The 14,931-nt window shown below is 45.3% G+C and overlaps 1 protein-coding gene across 2 annotated transcripts in view; it reads right to left on the reverse strand.

Moving 5' to 3' along the window:
• Positions 1-465: 465 nt before the first annotated feature.
• The window catches only part of BAG1 (BAG cochaperone 1), a 46,641-nt gene continuing 32,175 nt past the window's right edge, over positions 466-14,931 (reverse strand). The window contains exon 8 of one of the 2 annotated variants that reach the window (XM_080820391.1): positions 466-937. The gene's annotated coding sequence lies outside the window, so the exon portion shown is untranslated. Of the gene's footprint in view, positions 938-14,653; positions 14,861-14,931 lie in introns of those variants that run through there. The other variant, XM_080820392.1, reaches the window with a different exon arrangement.

Genomic DNA, 14,931 nt, shown 5'->3' on the forward strand with positions numbered 1-14,931 from the left:
TCCAGCCGCAGCACAGCTGTCACCACCACTATATCCAAGGTGTGAGCGGAGGTGAGATTACCAGAACCTGAGAAGGGAGAAGTATTGCTGAGAGTATTAGATCCCCCGGCTGCCACAACGAATTACCGCAACTTTGGTGGCTTAAAACAACAGAAATCTATTCTCACAATTCTCAAGGCCCAAAGTCTGAAATCAAGGCAGCAGCAGGGTCACAGTGTCTCCATAGACCCTAGGGGAAAATCCTTCCCGGCCTCTGCCAGCTTCGGGCGTCTCCCAGCCTTCTTTGGGTGGCTGCATCACTCCAGTCTCTGCTTCTGTATTTTTAAAAAATATTTTATATATTTATTTGACAGAGAGAGACACAGCGAGAGAGGGAACACAAGCAGGGGAGTGGGAGAGGGAGAAGCACATTCCTTGCTATGATCTGAGCCGAAGGCAACCACTTAACGACTGAGCCACCCAGGTGCTCCTGAATTTTTTTTAAATATTTTATTTATTTATTAGACAGAGAAAGAGCACAAGCAGGGGGAGTGGCAGAGGGAGAAGGAGAAACAGGCTACCCACTGAGCAGGGACCAGGGACCACCCCCCCACACACCCTGCCCTAAGTGGGGCTCCATCCCAGGACCCCAGGATTATGACCTGAGCCAAAGGCAGAAGCTTCACCAACTGAGCCACCCAGACACCTCTCTTCTTCTGTCTTCACATGGCCATCTCCTCTTCTCTGTGTCTTCTCTTCTGTCTCTTATGAAGACACTTATTCTTCACTTATTGAATTTAGGGTCCACCCAGATCATCTAGGGCAATCATATCTCGAGAGCCTTAATTGTATCTGCAAAGATCCTCTCTCCAAATAAGGCTACATCCACAAGTTCCAGAAGTTAGAATGTGAACATTGTAGAGGCCACTTTTAGGCAACACTCTTGAGCAATGGAAACCTGAGTAAGGTAAAAAGGCGCACAGTGACCACTGGCCTGAATGCAAACAGGCCCATCAGGTGACCCACCTCAAAATATCCACAAGTCCTAGCTGACCAATGGGCTGCTTACAACTGGGCACAGATACCAAAAAAGGAAAATTCCACATATTCCGTTACCTCCTCACCTTCCCCCCTCAACAATAGCTCCCCACCATTGCCTTCTGGCAGACGGTCTCTCCTCTGCTGTCCTGCCCGCTGCTCCCTTGCAGTGTATTCAGTAAGCTTCTATCTCCTTTGTTGGGCCTGGGGAGAATTCTTTCACTGCTTGTGCCAGCCTCCACCATATCAGATCACTCCACAGACATAGCTTTGGGAGGCTCTCATTCAACCCACTATAGCTACCTTGAGAACAGCAGTGACCTTAGAATGAGGGATATAGGCAGGAAGGGAGGCAGAAATAAAAACCCCAATCTCCCTTCCGTCCCTCACCCCATCTCCTGTCAGGGCTTTCATTGGCCAAACCCAACAGGAAATCAGAGGACATGAGTGTGGTTGATGTGTCAGGCTCCCAAGGCCAAGAGCAGGGAAGAGAAGAGCAGGGGGAAAATGGATCTGGAGGGGCAAACAAAAGACAGCAGGGTACCATGTCAATTAAGGGAAGGTTGAACTCTGTATTATTTGGAACTTTAGCAGGAGAGTTCACCATTGCTGAAATCATAATTGAATGGCAACAGTGCTGGTAGTATTGGAGCCAGTAATGTAACACACCTGTATCAGTATGTGTTCGTAGTTGTTGGCAGCTCACGGAGAAAGACTGCTTCGTTAAACCTGCCAGTCGTGGTCTGTCCAAGCATTTCTGTATTGAATGCCTCACAGATCTGCATGTTGTCCTTGCACAGGGGCTGTGCTAATCTTCTCTGTATCATTCCAATTTTAGTATATGTGCTGCCCAAGCAAGCACGGACTATATATTCTTATATTTTAAAAATACCTTTTTTTTCCTCCTTTAAGTTAATTGTGGCTTTTTTTTGTTTGTTTCATATTATGAAACCGTGATGCAGGTTGGTTCTGTTATCTAAGAATGCTAAAAATGGCATTGAAGGGGCGCTAAGGTGGCTCAGTCAGTTAAGCATCTGCCTTCAGTTCAGGTTGTGGTCCTGAGGTCTTGGGATCTAGTCCCGCATCAGGCTCCCTGCTCAGCCGGGAGCCTGCTTCTCCCTCTCCCTCTGCCCCTCCTTCTGCTTGTACGCTCTCGTTTGCTCTCTCTCTCTCGCTCTCTCAAATAAATAAATAAAATCTTAAAATAATAAAATAAAATAAAAACAGCATTGAAAAATATTATCGGGTTGCATAAAGTGGAGAGCTACAAGGTGTAGGTAACTCACAGCGCCAACACGCTAGGTGCTGGGTACATAGCACCTGTTGGCATTAAGGCTATTACCAGCTTCATCACCTCGAAGCATAGTTGGATTGAGGACCCTGGAGACGAGGCCTGCTGTGAGTCACTCGGCAAGGAGAGGGCCTGGAGCCAGTCCCCTAGAGCTGGAATGACGTAAGCCTGGGTCCTGAGAAACCCTGGCTCTGACAACACTGTTCCTCCCCCAGAGTATGATGTCTCCAGAGGAAGAGATTCTTTCTCTTGAGCACTGGAAGCCCTCAATGAGCAGCTAGTGTGTATCCACATCCTGGGCTTTCCCACAAAGCTGGGAGCTGTGAGGAAAGCGGCTAGGCCTGGCTCCAAAGCTCCAGCCAGACTCACCCCACCAAACTGACATCAGTGGGTTGGCAAGGGGACAGCGGGGTGGGGCTGGCCCGGGAGCCAAGCTGTCTCACCCCCAGAGGAAGGGAGGAGATGAGAGAAGAGGGAGGAGGGGAAGGAGGGAGGAGAAGTCCAGGGAAATCTGTCCAGGCCTGTCTGGACAGCTGGAGAGAGGGGAAATGGAGTACATGTTACCTCCTCACTTGAAACCTGGCATTCAAGACCCTGGCTTACATCTCCATCCTCCCCTCATGCCATTCCCTGCCATGAGGCTACTTCAAAAGCCAGGCTAATCCATACCTTTGGTTATACAGTTCTCTGCCTGAGAGTTCTCTGCCCTTAATTGCCTTTCTCTGACTCATCGAGCTCAAGGCTTCCTTGAAAATATCACTTTCTCCATGAAGTATTCCCCAGTCCAGACACAATTACTCTTTTTTTTTTTTTTTTTAAGATTCTACCTATTTATTTGACAGAGAGAGACACAGTGAGAGAGGGAAATAAGCAGGGGGAATGGGAGAGGGAGAAGCAGGCTTCCCACCAAACAGGGAGCCCGATGCGGGACTCGATCCCAGGACCCTGAGATCATGACCTGAGTTCAAGGTAGACCATTAACGACTGAGCCACCCAGGCGCCCCAGACACAATTACTCTTGTCTCTGAGCTGAAATCTATAGATGTTGAAGGTAGACTAGAATTGCCATTTATTAATTTAGTACAGTGTTCCCAAACTTTAGCATGCATCAGGATCACCCATGAGGCTTTTAAAATGTGAATTGTTGATTTCTAAGTTTCTGATTCTAATTCTGGTGGGTGGTGTGGGAGGAAGTAACTGAGAGGACATGGCTGCTTGTCAACCCTCAAGCAGGACCTGGGAAATGGGAGGCTCCTCATTCCCTCGCCTGTCCTTGGAATGTACATTCTGCCTACTGATCCCCCAGTGGGAGCCATTCCAAGGATGTAGCTTTGAGAGAAGAAGGTGTTGTTGAGACCACCTGGACTGAAGACATGGCTGAACCCAGTTAAGGCTTCTATATAAACGTTTAAGATTAGGTGGGTGGGTGCAGAGATAACACTTCTCTTGTGGCCACAAAAGCCAAGTCTTTTAAGTAAGTTCCCTTGCTTATTAAACCTGCCACCTACCAATCTGGAGTGGCCTGCCTCTTTCTTTGGTCTCTTTCTCTGCCTTCTGTGTACAAGGCCAGTTTGTGAACCAACAGGTGGGTTTAGGAATTTTCATTTCTAGTTAAGTGATGCTGCTGGTCCCAAGATCACACTTTGAGAACCACTGGTTGAGTGCAAGAAATGATCATTCCTGGGTAAGATCAGTGCTTATTTATTAATTCATTTGGTGAATGTTTCCTACAGGCCTGCAGTATGCTGCACATAGGCCATGTGTTGAATATTCAGGAATAAGCAAAGCAGGCATAGAACTTACCCCCATGAGCTTCCAGTCAATGGGGGAAGATAGATATGAAGCAAATAAACATACTATTAAGTATACAATAACACATTGTGATAAATGCTCTAAAGGAAAATAAAAAGAATATTATGAAAAAGAATAATGACTAGACCTATTTCGGACTGGGTGATCAGGTAAGGCCTTTCGGGTAAAAGAGACATTTATCCAGGCATACTTTAAACACATATTGTATTGTATTGTTATCTGTGTGTGGTTTTTTTTTTAAGATTTTATTTATTTATTTATTTGACAGACAGAGATCACAAGCAGGCAGAAAGGCAGGCAGAGAGAGAGAGGGAAGCAGGCTCCCTGCCGAGCAGAGAGCCCAACATGGGGCTCAATCCCAGGACCCTGAGATCATGACCTGAGCCAAAGGCAGAGGCCCAACCCACTGAGCCACCCAGGCGCCCCTTGTTATCTGTTTTTAAGTTGTTCAGCTAACCACTAGACTATGTGCGCCCTGAAAGCTAGAATCTTGTGTTATTAATATTTGTGCTGCAGAGAGTAGAGCCTTCACAGATAGTGTAAAATAGATGTGAAGATGGAAAGACCATTGGAAAAGGAATAAATGACTGAATGAACTGTCAGATTTATGTATATATGTATGTATGCATGGATGAGTGACTGTCTCTGGCAGCAACATGGAGAACCAGGATTCCTGGTGGTACCAGTGAGACAGGAGTGAAGACTAACAGGAACTTAGCTGACTCCTTTGCTATATTTCCAAACCTTGTCTATCATTTAAGGTGACCACCAATGGCCCGTCTTCTCCAAAGCTCCCTTGATTACCATTGCTGAGCCCCACTCCCCACATGAATGAGTTACTGTCACCTCTTGCATTCCCACACACACATCCCACACTTACTTCAAAACACACAACTCCTCATACCTGCCATCTGCTCACCACCTGCAAGTTTCTCAGGGCAAGCCATGTTCTCTGTGTCAGTTTTAGAAGGCAAAGGGAATGGGAGAGGGAAGAAAAGAAAGTTTTTCTCTAACCCCCAGAGCCAAAGAAGGCACAGAGCTCAGAGGGGGTGAGGAGATTCCTGCTCTGGTAATTTACCACATGACTTCAAAATAGCACTTTCAATGACACATTTCCTCTAAATATGTGTCTTAGGCTCCTACAAGAAGTATGTTTTATTTAAAGACTCAATTTGAGTCAACTAAGGAGAAGAAAAACACCCAGGATCCCTCTGTGGAATTTAAAAATGGAGAGTGAAGAGAAAGCTATATACAGACCAGTTCCTTCCCTCTGAGGACTCTCCATCCAGGGATGAAACTCGACCTGCTTTGCAGGGTTCAGACTTCCATATACTTGCATCCATTCTCATCAAAGCTTGTGGCCACCCAAGCCCAGCTCTCCTACAGCAAAGACACTTGAATTCAGAAAGGAAATTTCCAAAAGAGTTAGAGGTGGGAGAAGAGCTCCCTTCCATCTAAAAGAGGACAGAATGAAGAATCTGGGACATGAAACTCCCCAGAGATTGAAATAAAATTCATCTCAATTGTGAAGGATCTGAACAGATGACTCTCAGAAGAGGGCAAGAGGATTGACCATCTCTTGTGAGCATGAAACATACTAAAGAAACGTAAAGAAAGCGAGATTTCATATGTATATGGGCATGTGCATTCGCACACACACACACACACACACACACACACACATTAGAATGCAATACTCTGTGTGAATCAGGATGTCCTGAAATTGTCTCAAGTGGAACTGTAATTGGTACATTTCTGAAATCATTGGGCAATAGGTCTTCAAACCTAATAAAACATTCACGCTTCCCCTCCACACACACACACCCCCCAAAGGAAGCTGTGATTGGACATCGATTTATTTCCAATTCTGATCATCAATCCTAAAGGAATCATTTGAAATACAAAAACAAACAAAAGAACAGCAAAAAGAACACTGATCACAAATACTAATCACAGAGATATTCATCCTTATGTTATATGTAATAGTGAAAGACTGAAAAATACCTGTAAGTCCAGCAACTACAGAATGGTTGTTGATCAGACATTTATAGAATACTATTTATACATGCCCAATTATGTGTTCTGCAGAGTTCTTCCTTGGGGGATGTGCTGGCATCAATAATTGTCTGGGATACAGGCTAAAGACAGGTCCTTTAGGACCCTGATTGGGTCCCCCAAGTCCAAAACCTGGTTCTCAGCTTCTCAGGATCAGAACTTGACTTTTCTTAGTGCACCAGCTAAGAGCAGAGTCTTGGTGACAGATTTTCACTAATACCACCCAAGGCTTATATAACCATCAAAGGCCAATCTATTAGATCACAGTGGATGACATCCCTTTCCAAACAGCAAAATACATGTATCCACTGCCCAAGATCTGTCCCTTAGCTGATACTGGGGTAGATTGTAAGAAAAATCAGAGGATTTCTTGGTGCGTGTCTGAATAAAAGGAAATGGGTATTCTTTTTTTTTTTTTTAAGATTTTTTATTTATTTATTTGACAGACGGAGATCACAAGTAGGCAGAGGGGCAGGCAGAGAGAGAAGGGGGGAAGCATGCTCCCCGCCCAGCAGAGAGCCCGACATAGGGCTTGATCCCAGGACCCCGGGGACCATGACCTGAGCCGAAAGCAAAGGCTTTAACACACGGAGCCACCCAGGCGCCCCAAGGAAATGGGTATTCTTGAGGACTATTTTTCAAGCCATGGTGAGTTTCTCTTCCTGGGAGGGCAGGGGCTGCTCCGTGAGCGGTCTGCTTTCTTGCACCTGCCTTTCCACCTTGCTGCTTCTCTTTTTAATGAATGCGGCTCCATTCTCAGCCCAAGTAACTGACCGATCCAGCATGGCACCGGCTCTACCAATCATCGTCCCTTCTCTGGGCATACAGACTTGGGATTGTGCTAGTTATTAATCCATTGCCCCTGGCTCCAAATTTAGCCTTCATCGTCTACTCTACAAAAAAATACAGTAGAGGATCTCAATTTTTTTTTTTCAAGCTGACAAATGTAAAGCTTTGTCAGTAGAGGGCACTGGAGAGACATTGTAAGAGGAATTTTCTTTCCTGATTCAGGTGTGCTCTGCTCAGCAAGCCCTGACTCCTACAGCGTGGACGGCTTCTCCAGTATCCAGCTCCTGCAGTGCAAGTGACTTCTCTAGCATCAAGTTCCTGCAGGACAGATGGTGTCTTCAGCATCAGCTCCTGCAGTGCGTGGTGGCCAGCATCGTCCAAAGGCCCCCAGATTTTCCTGGCACTCTCCTCTACTCCCTTTTGTAGAGCAATGATACCAGTGAATACATCCCAAGCACATTCTGCCAGTGCAGCACCATTGTGATGTCTCTACTGTCCAATGAACCACAGTCACACCCCCTCTGACAAGGTCTAGATCACAGTTCTGGGAGTGGGGGTGGGAAGCCCTGCCCTGGACACTCTGTCTCCATTCAAAGAGATTTAACTAAGACAGTCTGACTCTGAAGGACATTGCACCTCCTCTCATGATATATTAATTTCATTAGAACATTTTGAGAGATATCCCCTTTTGAAACATTATTTATAAAAGTGAAAATGAGACTTAAAAGTCCATTAATAGATACATTTTGAAAAGTACTAATGTGCATGTTTCATCTTTTCCCTCTTCTGCACAAATCACTGGGGTGGTTATCTCCATCTGTCCTTTCTTTCTTTTTTTTTTTTTTTTAGATTTTATTTAGGGGTGCCTGGGTGGCTCAGTGGGTTAAGCCTCTGCCTTCGGCTCAGGTCATGATCTCAGGGTCCTGGGATCGAGTCCCGCATCGGGCTCTCTGCTTGGTGGGGAGCCTGCTTCCTCCTCCTCTCTCTCTCTCTCTGCCTGTCTCTCTGCCTACTTGTAATCTCTCTCTGTCAAATAAATAAATAAATAAATTTTTTAAAAAGATTTTATTTATTTATTTGCCAGACAGAGATCACACGTAGGCAGAGAAGCAGGCAGAGAAGCAGGCAGAGAGAGAGAGGAGGGGAAGCAGGCTCCCTACTGAGCAGAGAACCCAATGCAGGGCTCAATCCCATGACCCAAGCCGAAGGCAGAGGCCTTAACCCGCTGAGCCACCCTGGCACCTCTCCATCTGTCCTTTCAAATCCACTGTCCATCGCTTCCTACCTGCTCTGTGTGCTGGGAGGCTGACCTTGTGGAATATTTATTCCTCTGCTTTCCAGTTCAGTTCAGCTAATGGAAGGCACTGGGAAGAGATCTGAAGGCAGGTGGAGAGATATCAGAGTGACCACTCCCCTGGCTCTCTTTCAGCCAGAACATGGGGAGCCAATAGCTGCGCTCCTCCACCAAAATTCCTGTTGGACAGTCTCTCTCCTGCGGGTAAAGCTTTCGCTGTTTCTCCTTCAGGACTAGGGGTGGTAATGCCCTCCTACATCTCTAGTCCTGAGTGCTTCATCATTTCTTATCTGTTAGCTGAGCCTTGCTGGAATCTTTGTAAATAGTCCCTCCATTAAATCCTTCAGTGACACATCGAGTAAACCATCTGTTTTCTGCTGAGCCTTGGGGGATTCAGCATCCATGAGAAGGAGGGGAGACCAGGAGTTAGAATTTATTACAGAAGGCTTGCAAAGAGGAAGACTGAGGTTTCTGCCCTGCAAAATAGGATCATGTTTTAAGATAAAAGCCTTAAAGGCAGGCTATTTAAATTGGTTCTTAGGGGCGCCTGGGTAGCTCAGTAGGTTAAGCATCCAACTCTTGATTTCAGCTCAGGGTTGTGAGACTGGTTAAGATTCTCTCTCTCTCTCCCTCTGCCCCTCACCCCTTTATTTCTCTCTCAAAAAAAAGTTATTTCTTAAAATATTCTTTAGTTAGACTCATGGTTAATTTTCCCTACTCAGTGGGCGGGAAGTTGTACAGGAGGCTACATCAGGTAAAGAACATAGAAATCACAGCTTTTCTGTACATTCCCAATTGAAATATGATATGAAACTCTCACCACTACAGGGACATGGTTAACTAAATGATAGATGGTTAGGATGGAATATTAATGCTGATTACAGCAAATTTTGATAAGTAAGAGCCTATAATGTATTGCCAAATGAAAAAGTAAGGCATGAAACTTAGAGTCATTTTGATCTCAACTGTGTTAAATATAAAGAGGTTGCCTTTAGGTAGTGGAATTAGGGTTAATATTTCTTTTTTCCTTTACATTTCTCTTTATTTTCTAATTTTTCTGCAATGAGTGTGAAATACTTTTGTAGCCAGAATTTTATTTGTTTTTTTAAGAGAACGCATACATCATGCTCTACTCACACTATTAGAAACAAATCAGACTGACCCTGGCAAGTCCCAGCCAAGGAATTTGCTTCCAGATACGCCTTGGCCTGATTAGTGTCAGGAACCTCAGCAAACAACTCTCTTCTTCAGAAAAGAGTAGGAGGCAGTAAGGCAGGGACCGTTCTGATGAGGCCTACCTGTAGGAATGAGGTTGCTACAATGGATCCAATTGTCCTGAGCACTTGCTGTGGAGATATGAGAAATTCTTAGTCTTCGGGTCAGGGTTAGGTTGGGCCACCTCTAGTGGACTGCCAGGAAATAAGTTGAACCAGAACTAGCCCTATCCTTAAGGAACAAACATGGGACTCTACCCCCAGGGACATGCACAGGCTATGAATAGTGTCCGTGGAGCATGGAAAACATGAGGCCAGCTTACTCAGGACTGGATAGAGACGTGTAAGTTAATGTCCCTTTTCCCAGGTGAATGTAGTCCCGGCTTTGGGCCCTCGAGTGGGCCTTTCCTTCTTCTAGAAATCCCATCTCTGTCTACCAGATTCCTGCGTATCCTTGAGTATCTAGGTAGAATAGCAGGAAGTCTTCATCCTAGTGGATTCAAGCATTGGCTGCTCTGTGCTGACCCTCTGAAGAGTCCAGAGAGTGCCCCCTGCTGTGGGATGGCCTTCTGGAGTGGGGCAGGAAGTATGCTGAAGGGCTGTGCAGGTATATCGATATTTTGTTTTGTTTTGCTGTTATAGAGGAGAAAAAAATAATGTTCTCTCTACCCTTCTCAGTTCTTAAGCTGAGACCCCTGTAAGAAACAACAAAATAACAAGGGGAAAAGCCAAGTTTATTAACATATATACCTCATGTGTACATGGGAGATACCCAGATACAGAGATACCCAGTAGGTCCCTGAGGTGGTTTAGAATTCAAGATTAAATACAATCTTAATAGGAAAAGGGAAGGAGGAATATAGGCCTCTGAGAGGAGCGAAACTGGTTTTAGGAAAGATGGGCCGTCAGAATAGATGGGAGGTATAATAGTTTGAGACAAAATCTGTCTTCTGGGTGTAGTATTGACTTCTACTCCCCTCTCCTGTTATGAGACAATTTTCCCTGGTGGATGATACCTCAGGGGAGGGGATCTATGATAAATGAGTTCCTTTTGGAGGATCCATGTTTAGGCAGATAAGAATTTAGAGAAAGGCTCTCTCTACATCTGCTGCTTTTCAAATGCCTCTGAGTCAACGTAATCAAACCCCAAAGTGGTGTGTTTTGGGGATGGCCTGTTCTGCCACCCTTTGTTGTGGCCGTTGATGCTGTGGTTTTCAGTTTCCCTCCCTATAGTTGCCCACCCACCTAGGCTAGTCACCCTCCATCATCAAATGCCAAGTCTATGGGAAGAGTGTTCCCCAGGTTCTCAATAAGGCCTCTAGCCAAGGCCCAGCCTGCCTGCATTCTCCCTGTGGCCAGTAGAGCTCATGCCAGCAGCACTCAGGGCCAGGCCAGACAAGGGCATGACCTGTTAAGAGGGGAAGAGAATCTAAAGCTGGACTGGCTCAGCTGCTGGGTGCCCTCGCCCTGAACACCTTTGCTTCCTGATGGGTCAGGCTGCCATCAATCCTCACTGTACCTCCTTCTTCTACCAGTGTTGGGGATCAAGAGGAAGAAGTTAAAAGTTCTCCATACAGGGCCCTGAATGCTGGGCTGTGTGGCTGGCCCTTTGTCTGGTCCAGAGCAGAGCTGGTATCTCTGGGAAGAGAACAGCAAATATCCCTTCCCCGTCTGACCCCTGCTCATTCCCTTCTTCCTGGTCCTCGCCATTACACCTACCCAGTTGTGGCAGACATTGAGGCAGGAAGGACCACAGGTGTGGCCTCATTATCTGTTCTTGCTCCCTGATGATATCCTGCAACTTCACCTGGTGAATCAGTCATTGCTAGGTGATGGCAAGGAGAGAAGAGAAGATACTCGTTGCCCATACCAGTCTTCCCTTCCTAATCTGTCTGTCTGGCTGGGCCTGGAAACCCCTAGGTCAGCCTTTGGCCAGGATACCACTCAGAAATACATCTTGGTTCTGTTGACATTCTTATCCAAAAGTGTGCTCATTTTAAGGCAGCACTTCTCAAAGAGTAAGGTGTACAAATCAAGTACATGGGGATCTTGTTAAAGCACAAGGTCTGGCTTGGTAGCTCCAAGGTTGGAGCCCAAGATTCTTTCTAACAAGCTCCTGATACTGCAAGGATGTAAGGGATCCAGTCTTGTGTTTTAGACTCAGCAAGGTATTGCTTGGGGCTGTGAAGATTATTAGAACTCCAGGGTCAGAATTCATCACTGGGTTCCATTGTTTCCCCCAACGTCTGGCTCAGTCCTTGACATATCTTCTCACCGACAGTCTGACCTGACTTCTCTGTCCCCCTGCCAGCCTGGGGGGTCATTGGGACAAGTAATCTTTGTAACCCTAATACCTACCATGGTGGGTGCACAGCTGTTTCTTGAATAAATAAAAGAACACATTAATGGCTTTTGAAGGCAACTTATAAAAAATGGAGGTCATTAATAGCTAGGACAACATTTCCCAAACTGTGCTCCTTGGGACACCAGTTATGCGGTGGCTGGGGGTGGGGGATGGTGGTTAAAAGATGTGGTAGGTATGGTGGGAAGGTTCTATAGTCCATCTGGGAAGTACTAAACTAAAAATAGACATCTGGGAGTGTCTGGCTGGCTCAGTCAGTAAAGCATGCAATTCTTAATCTCAGGGTTGTGAGTTAGAGCCCCACATTCGGTGTAGGGATTAGTTAAAAATAAAATATTCTTTTTAAATATTTCATTTATTTATTTATTTATTTACAGCAAATGAGCAGGGGGCAGGGCAGAGAAAGAGAGAGAGAGGCAATTTCAAGCAGACTCCATGCTGGGCACAAGCACCATGTGGGGCTTGATCTCATGACCCTGAGGTCATGACCTGAGCCAAAATCAAGAGTCAGATGCTCAACTGACTGAGCCACTCAGGCGCCCCTAAAAATAAAATCTTTAGAAAAAAATAGACATTTGAAGAGCTTCTCAAAGCCTTTAATAAACTGATGCTCATTGCCGGTGCCCAAGAGAGACATCCAGTAGGCAACATTACCATTATTTATTTGACCACAGAAAAGTTTCCTCAGAAGCATCTTACAGGTCTAAGGTGCTGAGGAATATAGGGGGCAGTCATCACTCTGGGTGTTAGATTGTAGATAAAGGATTATAGATAAAATCAAGTCACATGGGGCAGCTAGAGAGAATAGCGCCTGGTGGGAAGAGAGGATATGAGAGCCAAAAAGAGACTCCAGTGTCTGTGCCCCTTGCAGACTGAGTCATCAAACTTGTAAGGTCTTATCAGCCACTGTGGGACTGTCCCTCCTCTTCTGGATTCCCAGGGAGGGAACTCCCTCTTCCTTCTCTGATGCACCAGAGTGGCTAAGAGGGAGGTGAGGAAACCTAGAGAAAAGAGAACCTGGAGAACTGCTTGGAGCTCAGTCCCCTAAAAGGCAAAGAGCTCCAGTAAGAATCTCCAGGAAGAGCTTTACTGTAGCCAGGAAGCAAGGGGGGAGGTTTTAAAAGGGATCACATACAGCAAGTCTGTAGCTGATATTAGGATTGAAATAAACTGGAAAAAAAGAAAGGGAGATTCTAGAAAAAGTCCCCCAAGTGAATCCCAGAGTTAATTTACCTTAAAACAGTAGTTCTCAACTAAATGCAACTTTGTCCCCATCATTGGAATCTGACAATGTCAGGAGATGTTTTTTGGTTGTCGCAACTGGGGAGAAGTGCTCTTGGCATCTTGTGAGTAGTGACCAGGGATGTGCTAAACATCCTCTAATGCACAGGACAGCTCCTTATAACAAAGAATCAGAAGGCCAAAATGTCACAGTGCCCCCAATGAGAAACCGTGCTTTAAACTGTGCTTTAAATATTTCAGAAACTGTTTCTGAAATATCACCTTTTATTTAAAATTTAGGATGTTGCTTAAATTTAGCTGTTTTACAGCAAAGAATTGGGGAAAGTTTATTTGGTAGAAGAAAATCCATGATCATCAATATGATAGTCCAAATCTGAGGCAACAACACTATTTTGTAAGGTGAAATCACATCACAAACAAGAGGATATGTTTTGCAAGGAACTATAGAAATAAAATGACTCACAGCAAATGTTCCCCTTTAAAAGTTTAGGCTGTTACTTAGATTACCCTGTTTCAACACAAAAAATTCGGGGGAATTTACTAAGTAGAAGGAGATAAAGAGATACAAATGAATAAATATTATGAGTTGAGATGAGGAGAATCCCACTCCTGGCCATGCAATTAGAAAAATTCTTGCACAAGTGCGTGAAGAGACATATAAGAGGATACTTTAACACAAAATTGTTTGTGGTGGTTGGAGGGCTGGATGCAGTGAGGCACCCGTCACTGGAATATTCAATCACAGTAAGAACCGATAAACCAGATATACACAGTGTAGACAGATCTTTAAAACACAGTCCTGGGGCACCTGGGTGGTTCAGTCGGTAAGCATCTGCCTTCAGCTCAGGTCATGATCCCAGCGTCCTGGGATTGAACCTCACATCAGGCTCCCTGCTCAGTGGGGAGCCTGCTACTCCCTCCCCCTGTGCCATTCACTCCGCTTGTGCTCTTTGGCTCTCTCTCTCTGTCAGATAAATAAATAAAATCTTTAAAAAATAAAATAAAACACAGTGCTGAATGTGGGGCGGGGGGAGTGAGAGTAAGGAAGAGAAAGAGACCTCCAGCAGGATACTCTTGATTGAAATTAAAAATACATGCCCACTTGGGGCACCTGGGTGGCTCAGTGGGTTGAGGCCTCTGCCTTTGGCTCAGGTCATGATCCCAGCATCCTGGGATAGAGCCCACATCGGGCTCGATGCTCAGCAGGGAGCCTGCTTCCCCCTCCCTCTCTCTGCCTGCCTCTCTGCCTACTTGTGATCTCTGTCAAATAAATAAATAAAATCTTTAAAAAAAAAATACATGCCCACAATACAATGTCTCATGCTTTCAAGAATACTCACAAATAAAACGATTCTCAGATCTTACTCATTACACAAGCTTTACAGTTGAACTCTTGGGAATTGGGCACCACTGCCACCTGGTGGGAGCAATTCAAAATTGAGGCATAATTCAGATTGGTTTTTTGGTTTGGGTTTTTGGTTTTGTTTGTTTTTTTTTTTAAGGATTCCGCTTGCTCCAAATCTTTGCCAATACTTGATATTGCCTGTCTTTTTTGTTTTAGCCATCTTGGCCAGTGTGTGGTGATATCACAACATAGCTTTATTTTTAAAAATTTTTATTGATGTATAGGGGTGCCCGGGTGGCTCAGTCGGTTAAGCGTCTGCCTTTGGCTCAGGTCATGATCCCGGGGTCCTGGGATTGAGCCAGGGATCGAGCCCCGCATCGAGCTCTCTGCTCAGCAGGGAGACTGCTTCCCACTCCTCCTGCTTGTGCTCTCTCGCTCTCTGTCAATAAACAGAGTCTTTTAAAAAAGTTTTATTGAAGTATAGTTGACACAGTCTTACATTATATTCAG

Source organism: Martes martes (assembly GCF_963455335.1).
Source record: "Martes martes genome assembly, chromosome: 12".
In the NCBI taxonomy this organism is placed as follows: Eukaryota; Metazoa; Chordata; class Mammalia; order Carnivora; family Mustelidae; genus Martes; species Martes martes.